Raw genomic sequence first — 9495 nt, 5'->3', positions numbered from 1 at the left:
AGAGATCACAAGTAGGCAGAGAGGCAGGCAGAGAGAGAGAGAGAGGAGGAAGCAGGCTCCCTGCTGAGCAGAGAGACCGACGTGGGGCTCAATCCCAGGACCCTGAGATGATGACCTGAGCCGAAGCAGAGGCTTTACCCCACTGAGCCACCCAGACACCCCTAAAAGGGTGACCATTTTGAATCTCTGCATGAGTGCCAATATGGTGTTTAGTTTAGTTTAGTTTAGTTTTAGAACTATTGAAGATAGTTTATTGACACTATTGGCTCAGGGATGAGGTATTTGGAGTGTGGAGCTTGAAGCAGAAATTCAAAGGGTAAAAGAAAGAATGAACGGATAAAAGGTTCAAGGCACAGATTGGTGACAAATTACTGTGATATGTCTTGGATTTTCTTATGCTAGATTAAGAGCCTTGTCTGTTAAAATCACTGTATATATGGAGCTTAGTAAAGTAATATGTGCAATTAACAACTTCTTATTTGACCAGTGTTTAGAATAATGTCTTAAAGTGCTCTGAAGCATTAAATCAGTCAGGCAGGATTTTGCCTAACAAAAACCAGGTTCTCTTCTCACATGGGATGTTTGTTCCTGTCCAGAGGTCTTATTTGCCAGTAAGGAAATGAGACCCACTGACTTTAGAACCCGAGGTCTCTCCTGCCATCTTTCATAGGGATGAATCCTAAAGGCAAGCCATCAGACCTCCAGCCATGAGGTCCTGTGGAATATGTTTCATTTTGTCAGTAATTCTACAATTAAACTCTTGAGTTTCTTCGAAAGTTTAGCACAGATTTTGTGTTTTTTGTTTTTGTTTTTTTTTAAGATTTTATTCATTTGACACAAAGAGAGAGAACAAGGAGGCAGAGGGGTGGGGGGCGGGAAGCAGACTCCCTGCTGGCAGAGAGCCCGACATGGGGCTCGATCCCAGAACCCTGGGATCATGACCTGAGCCGGAGGCAGAGGCTTAAACCATTGAGCCACCCAGGCGCCCCCAGATTATGTTTTTTAATCTCTAATTTACTTCTTAGTATCTTTTGATGAGGGGTAGAGTATCAGTGTGTTTATTATTATTTTCCAGTGTAATATCTTAATCTCTCCGTTTCAAAAGACAATTTGAAAGTGGAAATCTTCCTTCTTGCGAAGTAAAGACCAAAGAGGATGTCAAATGAATCTGCTTTATATAAATTGAGTGGTCTTCAGGTTCAAGGCACTGTGCTAAATTCTCTAAACCACAACCAAAGACATGTTGCTTTTGTCTTTAACTCTGCTGATCGCACCCTTTGCTCTGTGGTTATGAAATGTTCCCTCAGAATCTGAACCTGGTTATCCCTCTTTGAAAAAAAAATTTTTTAGATTTGTTTATTTATTTAATTATTTGACACAGAGAAAGATCACAAGTAAGCAGAGAGGCAGGGAGAGAACGAGGGGGAAGCAGGCTCCCTGCTGAGCAGAGAGCCTGATATAGGGCTCGATCCCAGGACCCTGAGACCATGACCTGAGCTGAAGGCAGAAGCTTAATGCACTTAGCCACCCAGGGGCCTATCTCTCTTTGAAATTTTAGAAATGCATTTCCATTCCTTTGCAAGTTTGTCCTAGAATTCCTCCTTTTGGTTTCTGCATAATTTCTAGTTTACTCTTAATCTCCAGTTTGCACTCACTTTCTCTCCTCTCTTTAGCCATCTTTCTGTTTTAAAAGGATGCTTTCTTCTTTATAATACTTCTTCACCCCCACCCCAGGTCTCGTTATTTTGTGACTTGGCCCATATTTATTAGAGGACTTTGGGAAGTTGCGTTAAGTTATCTCCAGGCTTGTTGGGGTTTCAGAAGCCTCCTGTTCTAAAAGTTAATTATTTGTCCTTTACTAACTTTGTTTTTCAATCTCTCTTATGATGAGATAAAAATTCTCCATTATTATTATCTGACTTATTATTACTTTTGCAATATCCTGTAACTTTCGCAGATCATTTTTCCAGCCTAAGTTAATTTTGTCAAGCACAGAACTACCCACAGGGGTTCTATAGTTTCTTTTTGGTCTGGCAAGTTGTTTTTCAACATTTCTATGTTTTCTTTTTCTTGGATACTGTCTATTTTTGTGCCCCACCCCCACCACTGCTTTTTTAAAGATTTATTTGAGAGAGAGAGAGAGTGCTTGTGCATGCACGGGGGAGGGGCAGAGGGAGAGGAAGAGAGAATCTCAAGCAGACTCAGTGCTGAGCATTGAGCCCAACTTGGAGCCATTTCTCATGACCCTGAGATCATGACCTGAGCCAAAACCAAGTCAGAGAATAACCCACTGCACCACCCAGGTACCCCTCTGTCCCACTCCCCTCTCTCTCTTTTTTTTTTAAAGATTTTATTTGTTTATTTGACAGACAGAGATCACAAGTAGACAGAGAGGCAGGCAGAGAGAGAGAGAGAGAGGGAAGCAGGCTCCCTGCTGAGCAGAGAGCCCGACACGGGACTTGATTCCAGGACCCTGAGATCATGACCTGAGCCGAAGGCAGCGGCTTAACCCACTGAGCCACCCAGGAGCCCTCCCCTCTCTTTTTAAAAAAATATTTAATTTATTTATTTGATAGAGAGAGATCACAGGCAGGCAGAGAGAAAGGGAAGCAGGCTCCCTGCTGAGTGGAGAGCCCTATGTAGGGCTCAATCCCAGAACCTTGGGAACATGACCTGAGCCAAAGGCAGAGGCTTTAACCCGCTGAGCCACCCAGGTGCCCCAGTCCCCCTTTTAAATGTATCTGTGTCCTTTAGAATTCTTGGCTCCACCTAATTCCATTGGCTGTCCTCATGTCTTTAAGGTGCTAAGATGCTGTTTTAGTCACCTTGAGGTGCTGTAACAAAATACAGTAGACTGGGGGCTTAAACAGCATTTATTTCTCACAGTTCTAGAGGCCAGGGAATCTAAGATCAAGGTGCTAGTGGATTCGATTTCTGATAAGGAAATTCTTCCTGGTTTGCAAACAACTGTCTCTTTGATGTATCCTTACCTGGAAGAGTGTTTGAACTCTTGGCCTTAATATGAGGGCTCTAATCCCATCTTGAAGGCTCCACCTCCATGACTTTATCTAAACCTAATTACCTCCCAAAGGTTTCACCTCCAAATATCATCACATTGGAGAGTATGGGTTCAACATATTAATTTGAGGGGACCAGAAACATTCAGTTCACACAAGATGCCTCTTACATGAAAACCTTGATGGTTTTTTCCACAGAAAACTTTAGGAACTTACATACACCCAGTTTTTTTTATAAGAAAAACTCTAAGAAGATAAACAATCTGGGATACTTGGATGGCTGGGTCAGTTAAATGTCTGCGTTTAGCTCAGGTCATGATCCCAGGGTCCTGGGGTTGGGGAGAGGCGCTGCTCAGCAGAGAATCTGCTTCTCCCTCTTCCCCTCCCCTCTGCTCGGGCACACTCTCTTTTTTCCTCAAATAAATAAATAAATATTTTTTTTAAAAAAAGAAAAACAATCTGGCTGTGATGATCATCACTATTGGGCAAGATCACATGTCATAAATTTTAAGATAAAAATTGTGTTAAAATAAGACATCTTTGATCAGTAGATCATTGGAAGTAGGAGATCATTGCAGTGTATGTCTGTGTGCTGATTCTATTAGGATCACTCTGTAATATAAATGTAATCATATTTTGTCTTAAGTCTTCAATGGAATAAATCATTTTTTCTCTCATGGATAAACTTGTAATGAATCAGAGTTTTAGCAGTGATACTTGAAACACAAACCAGAGTAAAAGGGAGGACAGATTCTTCTCCTACCCACTTAAGCCTTAAGTGGGTAGGAGAAGAATCCATGAAACAAGATGGGATAGGGAGGGAGACAAACCATAAGTGACTCTTAATCTCACGAAACAAACTGTGGGTTGCTGGGGGTAGGGGGGTTGTGAGAAGGGGGGTAGGGTTATGGACATTGGGGAGGGTATGTGCTTTTGGGTAAATTGGAAGGGGAGGTGAACCATGAGAGACTATGGACTCTGAAAAACAATCTGAGGGGTTTGAAGTGGCGGGGGGGGTGGGAGGTTGGGGTACCAAGTGGTGGGTATTATAGAGGGCATGGCTTGCATGGAGCACTGGGTGTGGTGAAAAAATAATGAATACTGTTTTTCTGAAAATAAATAAATTGGAAAAAAAAAGGGAGGACAGAAGTTGTGGGTGAATTGGCATTTTGTTGTCACATTTATTTCTTATGGGACACAAACATTGGGAGGGAGCAGAAGGAAGCAACACTTGTATTTCCTGACAAGTACAGTCAAATGCAACGACTTTATTTTTTTTTTCAAACACAATATGCATTCATGCCTGATGTTAGGAAGTTATGAAGAAAACCAAGACTTCGATTGTTTCAAAATATTAGAAATGATTGTATAAAACATAAGACTTCTATAAACCTTTAGAAAAAGGTGTTGGCTTTTATAAACCTTTAGAAAAAAACTTAATAAATAAGAAAAAAGTATATTCTTTTTGGTGACATTTCTAACACCATATGTTTTAGTTTGAAAAAATGTAGTTCAGGATTGTAGGGGATAACAATAGAAATAACCAAAATATATCAGGAAATAAAATCTTTAGTATTTCTCATGAACCAAATTATTTTTTGAGAAAATTCTATTTTTTAATATAGAAACTGACTCTTTTAGTGAAGGGCTCTGTTCTCTGCTTCCTGTCATTATAACTAGGCTGTCCTATTAGATGATGATGATATTCTAATATAGACATTTAATGGTTCAAAACCAAACACTTTTTACTAGGGTTAGTAGACTCTTAATTTCTGTGATTTTATCTATATAAAGTTCTGCCAAGAAGTCATTCAATCAATATTATCCACAAAATCAGCAAAAATAAATGAAACTGATTTAGTTTGCCTTCATTCATTCAAAAATTTTTAATGAGCTCCTACATTAAACAAACCTCCCTGTCCTCAAGAAGCATAGATTCTAGTAGGGAAGACACATAAAAATAAATAAATATGTAACCATAGGTATATATATACATATATATATAGAGAGAGAGAGAGAGAGAGAGAGATCTAGAATAGTGACTGGCATATAACAGGCATTCAGTAGCTTTTACGAAAATTGTTTTATATTGAAGTAAAATTCACATAAAATGCTGCTGGTAGGGGTACCTGGGTGGCTGAGTCTTTAAGTGTCTGCCTTCGCCTCAGGTCATGATCCCAGAGTCCCGGGATCCAAGCCCCACATTGGGCTCTCTGCTCAGTGGGAGACCTGCTTCTCCCTCACCCACTCTGCTTGCTTATATTCCCTCTCTCACTGTCTCTCTCTGTCAAACAATAAATAAAATCCTTTTTAAAAAATGTTGTAGGGGCGCCTGGGTGGCTCAGTGGTTAAATCCTCTGCCTTCGGCTCAGGTCATGATCTCAGGGTCCTGGGATCGAGCCCCGCATCGGGCTCTCTGCTCAGCGGGAGCCTGCTTCCTCCTCTCTCTCTGCCTGCCCCTCTGCCTTCTTGTGATCTCTGCCTGTCAAATAAATAAATAAAATATTTATTAAAAAAAAATGTTGTAGGTAATACTCTTCCCCCCCACCCACCAAGATTTCCATGTCCTAATCCCTGGAATTTGTGACTGTTACTTGACAAGGCAATTAAGGTACAGATGAGGTTAAGATTGTTAGTGAACTACTTTAAGGTCAGGAAATTATCATGGACTATCTGCATTGGTCCAGTGTAACCACAATGATCCTTTAGGTGTGGAAGAGAGTCAGTGTCAGAATGATGCAATGTGAGAAACTCTTGAGTAGCTATTTCTGGCTTTGAAGATGGAAGGAAAGCAAGAGCCAAGGATTGTGGGCAGCCAGCCCCTAGCAGCTGGAAAAAGCAAAAAGGTAGATTTTCCCTCAGAGCCTCCAGAAGGTACCAGCCCTGCTGACCCCTTGATTTCAGACCAGTGAGACATATTTTGGACTTCTGACCTCCAGAATTCTAAGATAGAAAATATGTGTTGTTTTAAGCCATGAAGCTTGTAATAATTTGTTGTAGCAATGATGAGAAACTAACATGTATGATAAAATTTACAGATCTTAACTGAATAGTTTGATAAATCTTAACAAGTATCTTCACTTATGTAACCAATGACACTACAGACATTTCCATCCTCAAGAAACTTCCATCATTGGCTCCTTCTAATCACACCATTCTCCCCTAAATAGAAGGAATTACTAATTTCTAATTGTTCTAACTTCTACCACTGAAATTACTTTTGCCTGTCCTTGAATTTTATGTAAATTGAATAATGAAATATGCATTTCTTTATGTCTGGCTTCTTTCATCATCCTGGTTTTGAGGTTCATCCAACTTGAATCTATCAGTAGTTCAATCCCTTTTATTGCTTACTAGTATTCCATTGTAAGCACACTGCCAGGCCAGATCAGGGCCATGACTGGTAGTGACAGTGTCACTTCTGTCATAATCTATTGGTCAACCCAGTAACAGCATGTGCCCGAATTCTAAGGGATGGAGAAACAACTCTGCCTCTTTGACCTGAGTGGCAAAGCCCCTGTTATATACTGAGTTGTATCTCCCCAAATTCATATATTGAACTCCTAATCGCCAGTACCATAGAACAGGACTGTATTTGGAGATAGAAACTTCAAGAAAAAAGACCATGTGGGGGCACCTCAGTGGCTCGATCAGTTAAGCATCTGACTCTTGATCTCAGCTCAGGTCTTGATCTTAGGGTTGTGAGTTCAAGCCCCGTGTTGGGCTTCATGCTGGGCATGGAGCCTACTTTAAAAAAAAAAAAAAAAGTTAAAGAAGAAGACCATGTGAAGACAACGGGAGAAGACAGCTATCTACAAGCCAAAGAGAAGTCTCCCTGAAGGAAACAAAGCTGACACCTTGATTTTAGACTTCAAGTCCCAGGGCTGTGAAGAAAGAAACTTATGTTAAACCACTTCATCTATAGTGTTATGGTAGCTCTGGAAAACTGTTACAAGCCCATTGCAGAAGATGGGAGATTTTATTGTGGCTATATATGGAAAACATTGTCTGCTACAGTTAGGTTAAAGCCCTCGACCTTATCCTAGTTTTCTATTTGTTCCATCTATTTTTATATTCCTTTCCCTCTCACCTCTTGGCTTCTTGTAGTCTAATTGATTGCTTTTTATAATTTCATTTTTCTCCTTTTTTCCTCTCTAACTGTTGTGTTCTTTTAGTGGCTGCTCCAGGGATTATGTTTTGCATCTATAATTTATCATATCTTACTTAGAATCGAAATTGTGCCAGTTTAACTCACATTTAAGAGACTTGTTAACAGTGGAACTCTTTTGTGCTCCTGTCATGCATTTTTCTTCTATAAATATTATAAACATTGCAATGTTTCTAAAGAAATTAGGGGAAAAAGAACTTACTTGTTATATTTACCTAATGTTCTTAAAATTTCTGGAGTTCTTCATTTCTTCTTGAAGATCTGACTTTCCATGTAGAATTTCCCTTTAATGTAAAAAGAACTTCCTTTGGCCATTTCTAACATGAAGGTCTGGTCACAAAAAGAGTTCCCTTGGTTTTATTTTGCCTGAAGAAAATGTTTTCCTTATTTATGAAGCATATTTTCACTGGATATAGAATTAGAGTTTGAGAGGTTTATAAAATTTTCTTTTGCTATGGGTTGATTTGCATGTCCCTCCATCCCCCAACAAATTCATATGTTGAAGTCCTAATCACCAACATCCCAGAATGTGGCCTTATTTGGAGATAGGGTCTTACAGAGGTAATCAAGTTAAAACGAGGTCACTCAGGGGCCCTAATCTTATATGACTGATGTCCTTCCGAAAAGATGAAATGTGTCTACAGAGACGTGCATACAGCAAAGACAATGTGAAAAGGCATAGTGAGAAGACAGCCATTGACAAGCCAACAGATTTCTTCATAGTCTTCAGAGGGAACCTTTTCTCTCAGGACCTTGATTATGGACTTCCAACCTCTAGTTCTGTGAGACAATAAATTCATGTTGTTCAAGCCATACAGTCTGTGGTGCTTTGTTATGTGGCCCTAGCAAACTAATCACTTCTCATCACTTTAAAGACTTTGTTCCATTTTCTTCAAATTTTTTTTCTAATGAGAAGTTAGTTGTCATTCTTATGATAACTCTCCTATATGTAATGTGTCTTTTTTTCCTTCTGGCTATTTTAAAGATCTTTCTCTTTCTCTTTTATTTTCAGTAGTTTGAAAATGATGGGGATCAGTATGGTTATCTTTGTATTATTCATCCTGCTTGAGAACATCTGAATACGTTGGGTCTATGAATTATGTTTGTTTGTTTGTTTAAATATTTTATTTATTTATTTGTCAGACAGAGAGAGAGAAAGAGAGCATAAGCAAGGGGAGGGGAAGAGGAAGAAGCAGACTCCCGACAGAGCAGGGAACCCAATATGGGACTCAATCCCAGGACCCTGCAATCATGACCCAAGCCAAAGGCAGATCCTCAACCAGCTGAGCCGCCAGGTATCCCTGAATTAATGTTTTTAAATAAAATTTTTAAATAAAATTTGGGGACATTTCTTCCATTGCTTTTTAAAATATTTTTTTCTAAGTCATTCTGTCTCTATTTCCCTGAATGTCAGTCATCCAAGGAAATTATATTGTTCCACAGATGTTGAGGCTGTTCATTTTCTTCCCAATTTTCTTCCTTTTATTCTTCAGGTTGAGTAATTACCAAAAAATCTGATTTTAAACTAACCCAGGAAGTTTTAAATTTCAGATGTTGCATTTCTTTAGGTTTAGAATTTCCATTTAGTTCTTTTTTATATTTTCCATTTCTCTGCTGAGCTTCCTTATCCATTTATTCATTCGTCCTCCATAGTTTCTTGAACAAATTTACAATGCTTTTGAGAGTCTATCTGCTAAATCCGACATCTGGATAATATTGGGGCCTGTAACTGTTACCCAACTAGCTTTTTAAATTATGGTTCACATTTTCCTGTCCTCTTCCCTTGCATATTTGTATTTTTTTATTATGTGCTGGATATCATTTTGATAATAAATTGGAAGGAGTCAGGATTATTCTGAGTTTTGTTCTGGCAAGCAAACCAAATTAATGGTGAATCCTCTTGATATTGTCTGAATTGGTTTTAGGCTTTACTGAGCCAGATATATTTTGGTCTTGTCATCATTCAACATCATGACTGTTATTCTTGGGAGTGCTACTTACTCCTAAAGTATGGCCTTTCTGGGTTGTCTTTGAATGCATAGCAATCATTAAGGTCTTTCAATTCTGGCATGGCTGCAACACCAACTCCTCCCAGAACAGCCTTACTATCTTCCTTCAGCTCTTTGTCACGCAGGAGCTGCTCTTTGTTATACTCTTGGAGTCTTGTGTTGCTTATGTTTAGTCCAGCACTCAGAGAAGTACCCAAGGGTAACCACCACACAGATCTAGGGACCCATCTGCATTATTTTCTCTTAGCTATACCATGATGTGTGAATTTCAGCCACCTCAACAGCCCCAACCTATTCTGCC

Source organism: Neovison vison, chromosome 1 (assembly GCF_020171115.1).
Source record: "Neovison vison isolate M4711 chromosome 1, ASM_NN_V1, whole genome shotgun sequence".
Lineage (NCBI taxonomy): Eukaryota > Metazoa > Chordata > Mammalia > Carnivora > Mustelidae > Neogale > Neogale vison.
Note: the sequence above shows the minus strand (reverse complement) of the source record.